Source organism: Enhydra lutris, unplaced genomic scaffold (assembly GCF_002288905.1).
Source record: "Enhydra lutris kenyoni isolate GAN:26980312 unplaced genomic scaffold, ASM228890v2 scaffoldscaffold8, whole genome shotgun sequence".
In the NCBI taxonomy this organism is placed as follows: Eukaryota; Metazoa; Chordata; class Mammalia; order Carnivora; family Mustelidae; genus Enhydra; species Enhydra lutris.
The window spans coordinates 38,976,063-38,992,783 of record NW_019154092.1 but is presented as its reverse complement, the minus strand read 5'-3'; the positions used below and the strand labels follow the sequence as shown (position 1 = coordinate 38,992,783).

The 16,721-nt window shown below is 50.0% G+C and overlaps 1 protein-coding gene across 3 annotated transcripts in view; it reads right to left on the bottom strand.

Annotated features, from left to right (window-relative positions):
• LOC111142392 (solute carrier family 14 member 1 (Kidd blood group)) overlaps positions 1–16,721 on the bottom strand; it is a 46,451-nt gene that overhangs the window by 28,313 nt on the left and 1,417 nt on the right. For 2 of the 3 annotated variants that reach the window (XM_022495448.1, XM_022495449.1), the window contains exon 2: positions 538–601. The gene's annotated coding sequence lies outside the window, so the exon portion shown is untranslated. Of the gene's footprint in view, positions 1–537; positions 602–1,240; positions 1,511–16,721 lie in introns of those variants that run through there. The other variant, XM_022495447.1, reaches the window with a different exon arrangement.

The following is a 16,721-nucleotide window of genomic DNA, read 5'->3' as shown; positions in this document are numbered from 1 at the left end:
TGGCTGCCTTGAAATAACTCTGGGGTGGGGGCATACAACAGCCAAGGACCCTGCCACCCATACTTTCACCCTATGCCCTTGATGGAAGCAGGAACTCTTCCGACAAACAGACATGTACCTCAAAGTGAGCCTCATTCTTTTGTGCCACTGACACATCCACAACAAGCCCATCGGTGCTAAAGTGAACATCCCAGGAGTATTCTGGAAGCAGCACCTGGTGAGCTTTCCAGCAAGAGTCAGAAATCACCCTTCATAACCCAAGTCATTAGTGAAACAAAGCAGTACTTATTCTAATGTGAGTCAATATCAGGATTTCAATTCAACCAACATTCCCTATTTGCTTACATGCAATAAAACTCAGCGTACATTAGAAATCTGTGCAATTGGAGAGACCTGAAAGTCTTCAATTTTCTGTGGCTCAAGCATCACTTTAAAAAAATAAAACAAAGTTTTGGGTATAGACATAGAAGAAAACATTTTAACGTTCCTGCTCTCTCATAAAGAGAATTTCAGTATTGACATTTATTTGGTACTTACAATAGTCTTTATTGTAGATAGTTTTGGGTTCGAAGTGGTGGGAGGTGCTCAGTTTTCTTTAAAGCTGTAAGCAGAAACAAAGACAATGCTGTCAGGTACTCCTGTCTCCTGCTGAAAACACTTCTGTCCTCAGAAGTCACCACTCCCAGAAGCCCTGGGGTCTGAATTCCACACCAGAAAATGCAGCTGCAAAGAACCTGGGGTCCAGGTTGTCCCGGTGGGTAGCAAGCACACTCCCTTCAGCGGCACACGCAGGGAGGGGCGCAGAGCCACATTTGGAAAGGGCCATTCCCTGTACCCCATTTTTTGGGAGTCATATTGATACATCTCCACTTCACTCAACTATTTCACGAACACGGTTTGAAACTCCTGTCCAGTCTGGGTGAACCCAGAGTCATTTGGCATGTAAAGTGGACCCCTTGCTCAAATCCCTCTTGCACACAGAGCTCAGGTGGGGCTTGCACCCTGTTTCAGAAATCATGAGCAAAGGACATGGCTTGCAGGCTTTAGCAAGAAGCCCGCGGCTTTGGTAAATTGCTTTCCAGCCTTCCAGGATTCTGACTTTGCTGCTTCCACTCAATTGCAACCATCTGTGGCATATTTCTCCACTAAGAAAAGGGTGCAGGAGCAACAGTTAGGAGTAAGCAGACAAGCTGGTAACAGGGGACAGTTGGAAATGAAGAGAGATGAGGAGGGTACTCACGCGCCGGCTGGCTTCCCAGGGGCAGAAGGCTCTGGCTGATAAAGTGCGGCGAGGCTCTAGTAAGAGGGAGGGTGCTCGGGAGCAGATAGTGCTGGGAGGAGGCACCTGACAGTTTCATACTCAGAATCCCACTCGGCATATCCGTGCCCTCTGCTTTCTCCTCCCACTTCAGGATCCCCAGCCAAAGCATTGCCAAGGACCAGTCCCCTGTCCTGCACCTGATATCTGTCTCTTTCTCTTCCTCGCTCAGTCTCTCTCTCTCTTTCTCTCTCTCTGTCTCTCTCTGCTGATGTTTCTCTCCTCTCCTTCTCCCTCTTCCTCCTGCCCCACTCTGTTCTTGATTTGGTGCCAGCAGCTTTGCCATTTTCCTGTGGCGTTCCAAGGTCTGTACCCAGGGACAATCCTGCAAGTTCGTCTTTTTCTTCCCCTCCTGTTCTAGCTCCCACCCTCACCCTGAAATACTTTGGTGAATATTTCTAACTAAAAAAGACCAACATGGTACCACTTAAAACTAAAAACTAAGGGCAAAGTTGCTGCACTGTAGACTCAGAGAGCAAAGGGACTGCTTCCCGGGTGGAATTTTCTCGTTCTCTTAGAGTCCACACAGCTTCTGCACCAGCGTAAGAATCCAGCAAAGCCCTGAGGGGTGTGGTGTGAGGGTGGGGAGGGCAAGGGGTATGCAGTTCATTTTCTGGAAACCAACCTGCCCTTTTTCCCAGTGAGGAGGAAACAAACATATAAATGCTTCCCTGAAATGTCCTTCTTTCCAGGTGAGGATCCCAGGACAAAGGCTGCTGCCTTTTACTGGACAGGAAGCAAACATTCCATAACAGTGGAATCTAAAATTCAAGTGAAAAGTCCATTTCTTCTCTCATTCTTCTTAAAATTCAGTATTTGTGGCTTGCTCTGTGATGGCGGGACTCTAACTCAGGTGCACTTCCTGGAGCGCACAATTAAAACAAAAACAAAAACTAAAACTAAAGCAAAAACCAAACAACCCAGAGAGCTGTGCTGATGTCCTGGTCTTTCACCTGGACCTCCCCGCTCCTGGAATTGCGGATGGCTCTTGTCAGAGGTCCCCAAGGCAGCCACGACTCGCTGGCTCCCCCTACTGGACACCCGCCAAACCACAGGGTTCCCAGGCCTAGGAGCCCCTGCTCCTGCTTCCTGCCGCTGAGGCTGTGCGTGTCAGGGACCTAGGAGGGAGACCAGAGGTTGGGGTTCATGATTACAGTTCTGAACTTCAGGGAAATCTCCCTCCAACATTTTGTCCTGGTAAAATAAGCCTAAAGTAAGCTCCTAGTTCACCCTGAAAGAAAAATGAATCTCAGGAGGACATAGGGCCTGGTATGGGAATGAAAGGAAGCACACCAGCTTCCAGGAGTTCCCTATGCAAATGGATCACCATCCGTCATAGCAATAGGAATGATCATGATAAGAATGGCATGAGCGGTTGAGGGCTCACTGTATGTGCCGAGCACTGTGCAAACCAAGTTATTCCCGTTGGTCATTCAACCACTGCAAAGGTCCTATGAGGGTAAATGCCATTATCCCCATTTTGCAGATAAGGAAACTGAGGCTCACAGAGTTTAAATAACTTGTCCAAAGTCTAACACCAAAGTTTGTACTTTGATGTCCTTCAGCACTGTTCAATATTTCCAGCGTCTGATCCTTGTTTGCCTTTCGTCAATTCACTGATTAATTTAATCAACTCGGCCATCCACATGTTGTTAGAGTGCCCCCCAGTGCCAGTGCCCCTGTCCCCGGCTGGCTCTCTGAACTTCATCAGCCCTCCATCTGGCTCCATCACAACGGAACGTGTGCAGAATTTTCCCTCCTCTGCGTTTCTCCATAGACTCTTGGCCCTGGGAAAGTTCTCTATCTCCCTCTCTACCCACTCTGGCCACACACTCACACTGGGCTTTTGTTCCTCCACTTTCCCAGCAGACTGCTGTCCAGGCCGCACTCCGGGGAACTGACAGCAACTTAGGTCCCTGTTCCTCCCTAGCCAGGCGACCATCCACCCCGGCTCTCCCACAGCTTGGTAGCGGCTTTTATTAAAAACGTATTTTATGCCGCACCATCCCACGTGGGCTGGGAGATACTAGACAATAAGGTCAGGATCTAACGGTTGTCTTTATTCACAATAGATCTCTTTCCGGAAAGGCTGGAGATACGAGCTAGTTGAAGGTCATGGTGAAGAAGAGAACGAAGTGATGGGTCATGTCAGAATTTCAGTATTTTTTTCCTATGGCTGCATTCTAAGTATGTGTCATTTGACTCAGAAATTCCTCCAGCACCAGTTCATTTGGACGGCTGCTTGCTCTCCGCTTGTCTGCGGGCAGCTTAGCTTTACACACAACGTGTACCCAGGTGGATGGAGTGCCCACACTCAGCAGGTGTCAGTAAGTGTGCCGGTGAGGACGGCCCCGAGTGTCTCCTGCATCCTGAGCTGAGGTTTTCTAAGTGGAAGAGAGCACGGGGAAGAAACTTGTTCTCATTCTTTCCTTCCTCTCTGCCTGACCCCCCACAAAGAGAGAAGCAAAGATGGCAAGTCCGGGACACAACGTCCCTCGGCTCTGTGCCCTGAGCCCACAGCGTTTTCATTTGGTAAACAGTCAGACAAAAGGCACCAATGAGAGCCCAAACTCCCAGTGACCCCAGAGCCTCTTGGGGGCACCCTTTGCGGTAGACAGTCCCTGGATGTAGAGCCAAGAAGCTGGCTGGCACCCAGCAAAGTGCCTCTGCCCTTGCCAGGGGAGCCGGGGGGCTGGATGGTGGCCGGAGCCTGTGAGGCGCCTACATTTCTAGGTCTCCAGGGCACTCATGCTATTATTCAGCTCCATTTACTAGCTGGTTGTTCCTCCTGCACACAGCAGAAGAATGAGAGAGTCTCCATCCCCACCTATGACTTCTATCAGATTCTCCTTTCCATGCATCACCTTACTGCCAACTTTTTTTTTTTTCAAAGATTTATTTGTTTATTTAATAGAGCTACCCTATGACCCAGCAATTGCACTACTGGACATTTATCCCAAAGATACAGATGTAAGGAGAAGAAGGGGCACAGGCACACTAATGTTCACAGCAGCAGTGTCCACAGTAGCCAAACTGTGGAAGGAGCCGAGATGCCCTTCAACAGATGAATGGATGAAGATGTGGTCCTTATACACAATGAAATATTACGTAGCCATCAGAAAGGATGAATACCCAACTTTTGCATCAACATGGCTGGGACTGGAGGAGATTATGCTGGTGAAATAAGTCAAGCAGAGAGAGTCAATTACCATATGATTTCCCTTATTTGTAGAATGTAAGGAATAGCCTGGAGGACATTAGGAGAAGGAAGGGAAAAATGAAAGAGGGAATCAGAGTGGGAGATGAACCATAAGTGACTATGGACTCTGGGAAACAAACTGAGGGTTTCAGAGGGGAGAGGCTTGGGGAGACCGGTGAGGTCTGTGAAGGGTATTAAGGAGGGCATGTATTGCATGGGGCACTGGGTGTTACAGGCAAACAATGAATCATGGAACACTACATCAAAAACTAATGATGCACTGTATGGTGACTAACATTACATAATAAATTATTTTAAAAATATTTATTTCTTTATTTTAGAGCAAGAGTGGATGCACAAGCAGAGCGAAGAGCAGAGGGAGATGAAGAAAGAATCTGAAGCAGATTTGGCACTCAGGGCAGAGCCTGAGTGTTTGTGTGTTGGGGAGAGGGCGCTCAGTCTCATGAACCTGAGATCATGACCTGAGCTCAAACCGAGTCAGTTGCTTAACAGACTGTGCCACCCTGGTGCCCCCCTTCTTTCCATTTTTTTAAGTTAAACTCAGGCCAGGTGAAGGTCCATCATGTAGGTCTCTGGTCTCCACAGCCAGTGCCTAAGGATGTGCAGGTTGTGCACTGCACAAATGCACTATGCCTAAAGTGATACCATTAGCATCCTAGACATTTACGTGTTTATGGCAACAAAACTCTTGCAGATGGCACTAAAATATCTTGAGGAAAGGGGCCATACTGGCTAACAAGGGTCCTGCTGATGTTTTGTTTCTTCAGGATTAAAACAGGGGAAGAGGTAGAGCATAGACAGGGAAGGTTAGATTTCCGTTGCCTTATCCACTTTGTCTACCTACAGTCCTTCCCCCTCTCAGCCAGATTGTTTATTTTCTCCCAATACCTGGGTCAAGGGACATCTTTGATTAGAGGACTAGTATTTGATTATATCATGCGGCTTTTGCTGGCTGGGATGTGCGGATATGAGTGAAGACATTGAGCTGATTCCTGAATAGGTTGGTTCGCTGTCTAGCTCCCAAATGCATGACCGACTGGACCCTGGCCAGCTGTACCCGGGGTCAGCCAAGGTCACAAAGTGGACCGGGAGAGTGTAGATGATTGCAGAAAAGTCCTTCCCGCTTGCAAGGCAACACCCAAGACATGGCTCAGGCAATGTTATCTTTGAAGATGAGGGTCTGCGGGTTCATCGTTAAACCCACACAAGATACCAATGATGAATGAATTCAACACTGTTGAGTGAGAGAAAAAAATCCAGTAGGAAATTTCAGCTAACACCTTGACCCGTGTTGAGCAGAACAACATCCCCCTGGGGACTCATACTGTCCCACATCACCCAGCGTTTCGGCTCCTCCCGACTCATGTTTTTGCAGGATCTGGGGTTTACGGCCGAGGACCCAGAGCTTTGCTTGGTTGAGAATCTGCCATTTCTTTTTGCACGGCTGGTGGACAGCCTGAGTCTTTCATCTTGATTGTGGTAAGACAGGATGCACTGTGTGTCTAGAAGCAGTTCAAGCTTTTTCTTTGCTTCAAACAGATTGTTCCGTCTATTTTTCCATTTGGGGTGTTCTATCCTATGATAAAAAATAACCCCAGGGCACCTGGGTGGCTCAGTTGGTTAAGCATCTGCCTTTGGCTCCAGTCACGATCTCAGAGTCCTGGGATCGAGCCCCATATTGGGCTCTCTGCTTAGCTGGGAGCCTGCTTCTCACTCTCCCTCTATGTTCTCCCTCTCTCTTTCTCTCAAAGAAATCAATAAATAAATTGTATAAATAAATTTATCAATAATAAATAAATTTATCAATCAATAAATAAAATCTTAAAAAAAAATAACCCCAATTCTAAAAACAAAGTCCCAAAACATGGTTTCCTAATGGACCACTCTCTTCAGAGCTGGTAGTTTTGTACTCCTTTCTCCTATCATTGTCTCTACCCTCAACCCCAGTATGAGTCTCATTTTTCTGTTCAACTTGCCTTCCAGATATCCTTGTCCAGGGGACCCACCCCATCTTCCTTGATCCGTCCATTCACTCATCTATCCATCATCTAACATACGCTGGGCTGACTCAGAGTTGAATAAGATGTTCTCATTTTAAGGACTTCAGTGTCGTAAGTTTTTTTCTTTCTAAATCTTCCCCTCAGCTCCTAAATGTGTGGTGCCTCTAGCTTTGCCTGACATTTTCTGCTCTTTTCTTACATATTTTCCCTGGCAAACACCTCCATCCCACGCCCTGTCCCATCCTGCTTCACCTGACTACACCGACTTTTGTTTAGCTGGTTTCTTGGAGTCCTGGAGCAGGAACTGCGAGGTACTCACTGCGATGAGATTAGACACATTAGACTTCATCCATCAGCTACACAATCACCCCAGTTTATTAGGAGGGGAGGTGGCCTGACTCTGGGACTCCCAGTCTTGATGGCATGTTGGAATTACTGGGCGGGGGCGGGGGTGGGGAGGGCGGTTTACAAAATACTGATAGTGGAGAGTCTGAGGTAATTGGCTTGGGGTGTGGGAGCTTTAAAACTCCTCTTGCTGGGCACTCAGTTGGTTTAGCAACTGCCTTCAGCTCAGGTCATGATCCTAGAGTCCTGGGATCGAGTCCCGCTTCGGGCTCCCTGCTCGGCAGAGAGTCTGCTTCTCCCTCTGACCCTCCCCCTTCTCATGCTCTCTCTCTCTCTCTTTCTCTCTCTCAAATAAATAAATAAAATCTTCAAAAGAAAATAAAACTCCTCTTGCTGATTCTAACATGCCAGCGAGGTTGAAAACTGCTGGGCTAAATCTAATTCTCCTTCCTTACCCTCCGAAACAAGGACGTGTGTTGTAGTGAGATCAGCTGGATTTTGACAAGGATTCGAAGTCCAGCAGCGATCCCTGCCTGGAGAAGATGCCTTCCCAAACGCTAGGTCCATTAGGAAGTGAACGGAGATCAATAACACCTCCCTTGCCAAATCCAAAGATCAGACATCACAGCACGTGGCAGGCTTTCAGGCAAAGGTGATCTTTGTCATTAGTCCCTACATCCAGTTTCCTTCTTTCTGCCAATCTTCGCCTCGGTTCTGAGGCTCAGCCGATGCTTGCCCAGTGGGGAATGGGTTGCAGAGCTGACCCTGCACACTTAGAAAGGATAGGGGAGGGTTTCATTCCATTCACTTTTGTTTGTGTTCTCAGGTCTTTAAGGGGTCCGCAAACCAGCGGCCTTGACATCCGTGGGAGCTTTTTTGGAAATGAAGCCTGCTCAGACTTTGGGAATCCAAATCTGCGTTTTAACCCGACCCCCGGGGGAACTTGCCCGCATAGTAAAGTTTTGGCAGTACCCTCCCTAGCATCCCTGTCCTGGATAAGAAGGGATGGATTCCAAGCCCTGGAGCAGCAACAGTCTACAAATTCCAATGTGTTGGTTGAAGACTCCATGGAGAGCCCAAGTGAGTCATTGGGGCGTCGTTCCAGCTGGCGGCCTGGGGCGTGCTGTCACATGCTGGACCAGCCAGAGGAAGGAAGCCTCATCATCCCATTAGACTCTGGCAGGCCACTCCCGCCGGTCCCACCCTGTGCCTGGAGCTGATGGCATCACATAGTCTTGCCGAGTGCCCTCTAGCCCTCAGTCACCATGACAGAGGATCCCCGGTCACGAGAAGGGGGTGTTTGCACGCACAGGGGCGGGAACCCCGCGGTGGCACCTGGGGTCCCACCAGAAGCCTCTGCATTCTGCCCGCCCACAGGACAAACACCCCCATGGTGCAGGTGTACCCCCTACCCCCTGGGGCTTGGGATCTTCCCTGAGCCTCTTCCTTGGGAGGCCCCACACTCTTTTCTCCCTCTGGGGTTCCTTGGCCTTTTTATCCGTGAGGCCCCTGCAGTAAACTCCTCACCCCACCATGCCATACAAGTCCTTTGGCTAAAAGGCAAAACCACCTGTGTTGGACTGTGCTTTGTAGAATACAGTGGACAGCTGACTGCACGTTACAAGCTACGCCTGCCTTCCCTTCCGCTGTCCCTCCTACCCTGGGGCAGGGCGGCTAAACCGTCCCCCATGAAGCCCGTTTTTGCCAGAAGGCAAGTCTGTAGGCCCTGACTGCAAGCGTTGGCCCACGTCCCCGAGTGCGCTTCTCTGCTCTCTCACACCTTGAGCACTGTTTGTCATTACATAGGGAGTGAACACTGGTTTCACTGAGTCTGCCCCCTGGACTGTGAGCTGCGGGGCAGGGGGCACGGCCTGGGCGGAGCTTGTTTGCTGCTGTAGCCCCAGGTCCAGGCTCAGTGTCTGGCTCACGGGGATCCTCAGTAGCTCTTCACGGAGCACGTGGTTGGATAACTGGGGGAAGGCTCCGTCACTAAGGGGACTGGGAGGCTTCGGGTGAGTTCTCGCAGGGTACGTGTGTGAGTCTTTGGTGTGAAGGGGCTGGGGGGGTGGATTCCCACCAAATACAGCCCTCAGAGCAGGGCGCAGCACTGTGACTGGGACCCGTGGTCCAGGGGGCAAGGCTGCATCTGGACACACAGGGTCGGCCCTTGTTCGTCTGCTCCTGTCCCAGGTCAATTAATCAGTCTCCAAGCAGCCAGTACTTGAGCTTACAGGCCAGCCTTTGGGGTCAGGAGCTCTGGCTTGCCTCTGAAATGGTCCTAAACCTGGGGAGGGCTGAGCCCCAGCTCCTGGCATGCAGGCTGGCCAGTCCCTGGGGGCTCGGGGTCTTCCTGAGGGTGGGTGAGCAGGAAGAAGCGTACAGCTCAGCGGATACGGGACGCGCCCACCCTAGCTCTCAACCGGGGCTCAGCCCAAACCTGGGAGGCCTGGGCTCTTCAAACACTGGGGCTGGGGCGGGGCAGTAGGGCCGACTCCTCCCCTCTCTACAGCCCAGACCTTAGGCTGTAAACTCATGACGCCTTCCTGCTGACCGGAGACTCGGCATCATCTCTCGGGCTCTCAGCCGTGCTCTGGGGCGGTCAGCTGCCGGCCATTCACTCATCCCCAGCTCCCCGCCTCACTGTGGAGGAGTGTAAGTGCTCCGGACCCCAGCAAATGGCACAAAATCGAAGAGGGTTCTCGGATCTGGTGCAGCCATAAGACACGCAGGAACATTAGTGTCGGGGTCTAGGCTGTATGTGATCAGAGGTCCTGCTATGGGCAGAAAAGCACTCTTTCCTCAGCACAGAAAGGATGTGTAAAATCACTGGCTCACAAGGAACCCGTCATGCGGTCGTCCGGGGAGGGACAGGACACCTGTCAGGTTTAACCAAGAACCAGCAGCTTTCAGGGCTCTCTTACATCATCCAAGATGGTGTGCAGTGAGGTGCTAAGTTGTAAGCAGACACAGTTTGGGGCTAGAAGAGTCTGGATACTACCAGCGGTATCAGGAGCAGGCAGAGGGAGCTTCACTGAAGATAAAGACCTTGTAAGGCCCTTGACTTCAGAGTAGCACTTTTGTGAAGGTAAGAAAAGACAGAGCAGGGGCGCCTGGGTGGCTCAGTGGGTTAAGGCCTCTGCCTTCGGCTCAGATCATGGTCCCAGGGTCCTGGGATCGAGCCCCGCATAGCCTGCTTCCCTTCCTCCCTCTGCCTGCCTCTCTGTCTACTTGTGATCTCTGTCAAATAGATAAATAAAATCTTTAAAAAAATAAAAATAAAAAGAGAAGACAGAGCAGCCTTTCAGGAAGAAAGCTGATTATCCGCCATGAGGAACATGGCACGTTTGTGGGCTGCGAGAAGCCTCACAGTGACATGGGAAGGGGTGTGCTGTGGGTCACAGCCCGCAAGGTCAGCCCCCACTTGGATGCACAAGGAAGGCAGAGCTCCCTCATGCTCACGCAAGGCATCAGGGCTAGTCGTGCCCTCTGACCTTTGCATCCCTGTGATGGGCTGTACTAACCAGCCATTGACTTAGTATATCCAAAGGATGTCCACGGACTCCACATCAGAGGAAGTACACGTGAGAAAAATACTACATTATCAAAGAAAAGATGGGCTTATGAACCTCTCTGGCCATTTAAAATAGCAAAATTATGCTCTAAGCTCTAATACGGACAATTTGAACTAGTGTATATCAGGGATCCTTTGTGCAAAGAATACAAGTAATAACTAAAAGAAACTGTAAGCAAACAAAAACACACAGTTGGATTTGCCTTTTTAAAATGTGGGAGGAGTTTTAAAATGTAGGAGAAAAATCTGCCTGCTTCCTGTTTCCCCTGCATATATTTACGATTCTCTGTGATGATAGGAGGTTTCAAAAGCTTTCTATCCATTGGAAGCCTCCTTAAATGTGGTGTCTGCTTGAGAACTGTTCCCCGTGAGGTTGTTTCTCTCGCTGAGAAGTGGTTTTAAAAGCAGAGCTGACTTGGGATTTCTTTCTTTCTTTTTTTTTTTTAAGATTTTATTTATTTATTTGATAGAGATCACAAATAGGCAGAGAGGCAGGCAGAGAGAGAGAGAGAGAGGAGGAAGCAGGCTCCCTGCTGAGCAGAGAGCCCAATGCGGGGCTCGATCCCAGGACCCTGGGACCACGACCTGAGACGAGGGCAGAGGCCTTAACCCACTAAGCCACCCAGGCGCCCCCTGATTTGGAATTTCTATCTGCTGCCCCTCTTCTCCCCATCCAGCTCATATCCCAAGCTCTTCCTGCTTTCAGGTCAAATCAAAGCTACCAGCAAATGAGGAGTGATAGCTGTCACTTTAAGAAGGTCTCAGAAGGGACGCCTGGGTGGCTCAGTTGGTTAAGCAGCTGCCTTCGGCTCAGGTCATGATCCCAGCGTCCTGGGATCAAGTCCCACATCGGGCATTAGGATTTAAAAAAAATTCTTTGTAACTTGGAGCTTCTCTGGAAACAGGGGTGTTGGAACAGGCTCTCTAAGGCTTTGCCAGCACAAACCCCCTTCTGCTCGGGGGTTTCTTACAATACTGCTAACAAAGAAGACAGTTTTCCTACCAGACCAACTGATGTCCCAGACTTACAGGGAGAGGGGCTGAAGTGGAAGTCACCCCTCAGCGGGGGTATTTATGAAGGCAACATTGAGGCCCGAGGGGAAGATGGGGGTCTGTCTGATCATTGACTGCATTTGCAGGTGGTGTCACAGGCCAGACAGATGAACAGATGTGGCTTTCAAATAATAGGAGGGCAGGAGCGACGGAAGGTTCTGCGGATGGAACAGTGTGATGATTAAAGCAGCATTTAGGGAGATTTGCTGGGAGTGGTTGGTTCACGGAGCCTGAAGGCCAGAGCTAGGGAGGCTATCGTTGGTGTGACCTTGTTCTTCAAACGTCACTAGTGGTTTCACTTCGATAGATGGTGAACCAGCCTCCCGGGATCCTGGCTCAGCTCCAAGGCTCAGGAGTGCCCACTGTGGGGTTCAGGTTAGCTGAGCGCCCCATGCTTGCTCTGGAAAGGAACACAATGTCTCCAGATCCTTGGAGTGGCTTCCTGAGGGGGCATTTGTCTTCTGTACCTTCTACAGATGTCTTTGAAAAGCTGGCAACTACTCACATGTTTGGAAATGGATAGCTCACTTTTAAAATGATACATTTAAGTGGTTAGAAATGCATTTTTAGATATAGTCATTGAGGGCCTTCTGGATGTTGCTAATATTCTGTTTCTTGATCACACGAGTAGTTTCATTTATTGGACATTCATTCATGATGTATTCACTTGTGATTTTTCACTTTTCTGGTTATATGTTAAAAAATGGATTTATTGTAGGCTGCCAGAGCTTTGCCACTCAACCTCACAGTAGGCATTGCAGCCTGGAGTGGAGTGACTGCTGGTTTGGCAGGAGGGCATTGGGTCAGAGCCCAAGATCCTTGGAGGGGTCAATTTTAAGGCCACCTCCGGGGTGGGGGGCAAGGAGACTCCATCAGCCTGTTATAAGATGAATCGAAAATGTTGGGAGTTGAGGTGTGCACAGAGCACCATCGAACTGTTGAGGAAGGATACTTAGCTTTGCCTTAAGAATCAAAGAACTCCACAACAGATGCTACTGGCATTCGGACTGGGTGTCAAAGATTGAAATGGGAGTGTTTCTGGTGGAACAGGGAAGGAAAGGATGACAACAGTAGTATGAACAGAGACAGAGCAAAATAAGCCGCATTGTGTCTGAAGCTCAGAAGGCTTCCTAATGTGAGAGAGTTTAGGGAGTGTGTATGTACGGCTACAGAAGTAAAGTTTCCCTCCACAGCCTGTGAAGCCCTTTGTCATGACTGTCTGGAGAGATGGGGACAGAGGCTGACAGGTGCCTCGGACCAAGATGGCCGTTCCTGCCCCTTCTTCCTTTCTCGTCCCCATCTTCACTGCCCACCAGTGCCGTCAAAGCTGAACTTAGATTTGTTCATAATGAAATCAACTACAAATAATAATAAAACACATACTTTCACCCACATTTTATAAAGTTCCTTTTTGTGGTCACTTACACATCTACAACAACTTAACCTGCTTTTACAAATAACAGTTTTTATAAAACGCAATCACAGTGTACCTAGTTCTGAGGTAAAGCTCCTGCATCCATCCTTCTGAGGAGTCCTAGCTCACCAGGGCCTCTGAAGGGGGATGTGTGGACCCGAACATCAAGTCCGGGTGTTCACATGGGCCGGGAGAGGACAGGCCACACCTGTTCCTTGTGTGGCTCTGTTAAGTTAATGCTTCTGATGCACACGAAACTTAAATCCATATATTGCCATTCAAGCTCTCTGGTTTCCTAGCAGTGCAAATCACCGTCTCTGGTAGAATAACAGGAGCATTACCGCTATGATCCCCTTTAATTGTTAAAAGCAGGACAATGAAAAGTTCATATTTTTCCTTGTTGGGGTGAGAAGCTTGGGCTCAGGGGCATTAGACAAACTCCCCAGGGCTCACATGTAATAAGTGCTTTTTGCTTTTTAGCAACCCTGATCCCTCAACATCTTTCGGAGAATCAGTGAGGGGGCCTGGAGGGGTGGGTGTGGGGGGAGACAGGCCTGAGATTGGGAAACTGCCCTCAGTGGAGTGCCTGCCAAGGAAGGGGAGATCGGCTTGGCTTTGGAGATGCTCTAGCGTCCTCTGGTGACAACCTGGAGGTATCACAGGCCAGGGAGCATTGCGAGCTTAAGTTCTGTGATCCCGTTCCAGAGATGTGTGTGCATGTTGAAGGACACGGAGGTGGGCAGTGAAGATGGGAAAGAGAAAGGAAGAAGGGACAGGAAGAGCCATCTTGGTCCTAAGTATCTGTCAGCCTCTGCCCCTATCTCTCCACACACAGCTTGGCTCTGTCCTTCAATCCAAGGACAAGCCGCAGTTCTCAAGAGGCTTTGGTGTGCCCAAGATTCACCCCAGGGCTGGGAGTGCAGCTTCTGGACTTCAGAGCCGGAGTTTCTGACCCGGAGGTCGGAAGGGGCCCCGGTAATCTGCATTTTTAAACCCCATCCAGGTGATTCTGATGCAGGTGGTTCATGCACCACACTTCCAAAAACCCCCACTGTTTAATATTAATATTAGATGTAGATGAATGTTTACCTAGGGCTGGAGGGTTTGGGGGAAATGCAGAGTGATTGCTAATGGGTGCAAAGTTTCTTTAGGGGACAACACCAATGTTCTCAAATTGATGGTGGTGATGTTTGCCAGTTGTCTGGCACTGTTTCCTTCAAGTGGGTGAACTGTAGAGTTTGGGAATCTTATCTCTGTACAGGTGTTCATAGAAAAAATGTCTATAGATTCCTTCTTCCATAGAGACCGGGGTAGGCGGGGTGGGGGAATTGCAAAAATTGTGTATGAGAAGAAATCTTCATTTTTTAAATTGAGTCTTCACTCTAAAAGAAGAGTTGTTAGCTGCCTGAGCTGAAATGGTGCTAAGGACATACAGTTTTTGCAAATATATTTCTGGAGAAAATACAGGGAAACTGTTCTCCTTGGACTCAGTCTATTAACACGCCCAGTACATCGAAGGTATTAAGGGTGCCTCACCTTACAGTTTCCAGAACACGTAAACCCGGGTGACCTTCACAGCAACCCCTGAGGCAGGCAAAGCCAGGGATTACCATCTCTGTTTTACTGGTGAGAACACAGCCTCAAGGACAGGAAATATCTGCCTCAGGGTCACAGCTAGAAAGAAAAGGGACAGGGACCGAGACCTCTGGCCTGCACGTCCGTCCGAAGCTCTGTTTACACCACTGTGGCTTCCTTCCATTGTCACGATTGCCCGCGCCCCCGGCAGGTCTCCCATGGCTTCACGGTAGTCAAATCCCGGAGCCTCCTTTGTTCAATTTCCTCGGCCAGAGACCCCCCGCCGGGCGGGTCGCTCTCATTGGTTCCTGCTCCGCCTGGCCCGCCCTAGCAAACCAACATCCGCGAATGAGCGAACGATCACAGCCCTCGAGCCCCGCCCCTGCTCAGGAGCCTCCGAGGACCGCCCCGGGGGTTTGGGTGTGCGTTCCGGCTGTGAGCTCGACCCGCAGGGTATCTGCGAAGACGCTGCTCAGCTTACTAGATCCCTGGGCATTTGACCTGTGAAATGGGAATGAGACGTTCAACCGTGTGGAGCTGGCGAGATGTTACTGGGCTGTCTCAGAAAGGGCTGGGCTTCAGGCTGAGTCCGTCCTACTCGCCGATGTGCCTTCGGATCCGAGCTAGTCTGTTTGGATCGTCAGCTGGCAGCAAGCTCTTCCCCTTCCGAAAGCTCTTTGGAGCACACAGCTTGGCAGCTGGTTATCTTCCCATGAGTTTTTGTGGTGTCTCTTTGTCAGAGTGTGGTCCTGGATTACAGTATAAGGGTCAGAAAAAGCGGGGGCTCCTTTTGAAAAATCTAGACTTACCAAGTCAAAATCTCTGGGGGATGAAAAAAAATCTCCTGTGGTAGGAAATCTGAAATCTGCATTTTCCATAAGCCCTCCCCCCTCCATCTCCCCTTCCTCCATTATATACACAGCAGCTGGTGCCCCCGCCCCCAAACTAAATTCTAAGGGTCTGTGCTCCAACCACGTCACTTAGCACAGTGTTAGGCACCTAACAGGTCCTGAATGTCCGTACTCGTGGGATGGAAGAGAAAGTACGGTGCTGAGCTGAGCAGTTCTCAGACCCACCTGCATCGGAAGCATCTGGAAGGCTCAAAGATTGCTCGTCCCCACCCACCCAGAGTGTCTGAGTCCGTAGGTCCGGGTGGCACCTGAGAATCTGCATTTGCAGACGCTGTGCACGGGGCACCGCGCGGTGTCTCCAGAAGAGTTCCGCAGGGAGACCAGAAGCACCACCAGCAGCCCTGGGGGACTTGCACATCACAGCTGCTCAGGCCCCACAGGGGACCTACTGACACAGAGCCCGCATGGTAACAAGAGCTTCAGGCTATCGGGGGCCACGTTCAAATGCATGAGGCGGCACCGTGGGGCTCCTCTGGACCTCCCGACAAACCGAGGAGGCAGCTGCTGCTTTTACTCCCATTTCATAGATGAGGATATCAAGGCTGGCCGAGAGAGCCTGATGCAGAGTCACACAGACACCCAGGCCTCACCCTTGACACTTGGACATGGTTTCCCTCTCTCCCTGGAAGCTCTCCCAGCGCCTTCCCTCCTTCAGATAACAGTCCTAGGAGCCCAAACAACTGAATCAAGCCGCAAGGGAATCCTGTGCCCAGCCATGCTTGAGCCCACGCCTGGGCTGTGTTCACATGATCATGAGCTGAGGTCCCTGGTCTCAAAATTTGCCACCTCGTTTTGGAAGTAAGAGCCACCCAGGTGAAACTAGCAACACCAGACAACATAAAATTAAGTGCTGAGTTGTACAGTCAATATCACATTTTATCTTAAAATTAGGGTTTGCCTAAAGAATATGGAGGCTTCTAAGAGATTCATGCCAGATTCACATCCCTAGGTGTCTTCCTGGCTTGTTCCAGTCCCTGCACCATGGAGCCCAGTGCACTGGCAGGTGCCCCCTCTCTCTGCCTCTGCCTCTTCCCTTGTGTATGTGCCCCTCTCTTGGTGAGGTCATGTTGCTGTCTCATGCTGTCCCAGGTGACAGAGGGGTGTGAAGAGCAGAGGGGGAACTATGATGCTGTCCCCCCTGGAGAGAAATCTCCAGTCTCCCGCGACAGCCGAGCACAGAGCCAGCCACATAATTCACAGGGTCCCATGGAAACGTTATTAAGAATTTTGAGATGGTGACCGAAGAGCATTAAACCAAAGGTGAGGCCTGTGTAAGCGCACGGGTCCTGCGAGGCTGGAAACAGGACAGAAGGT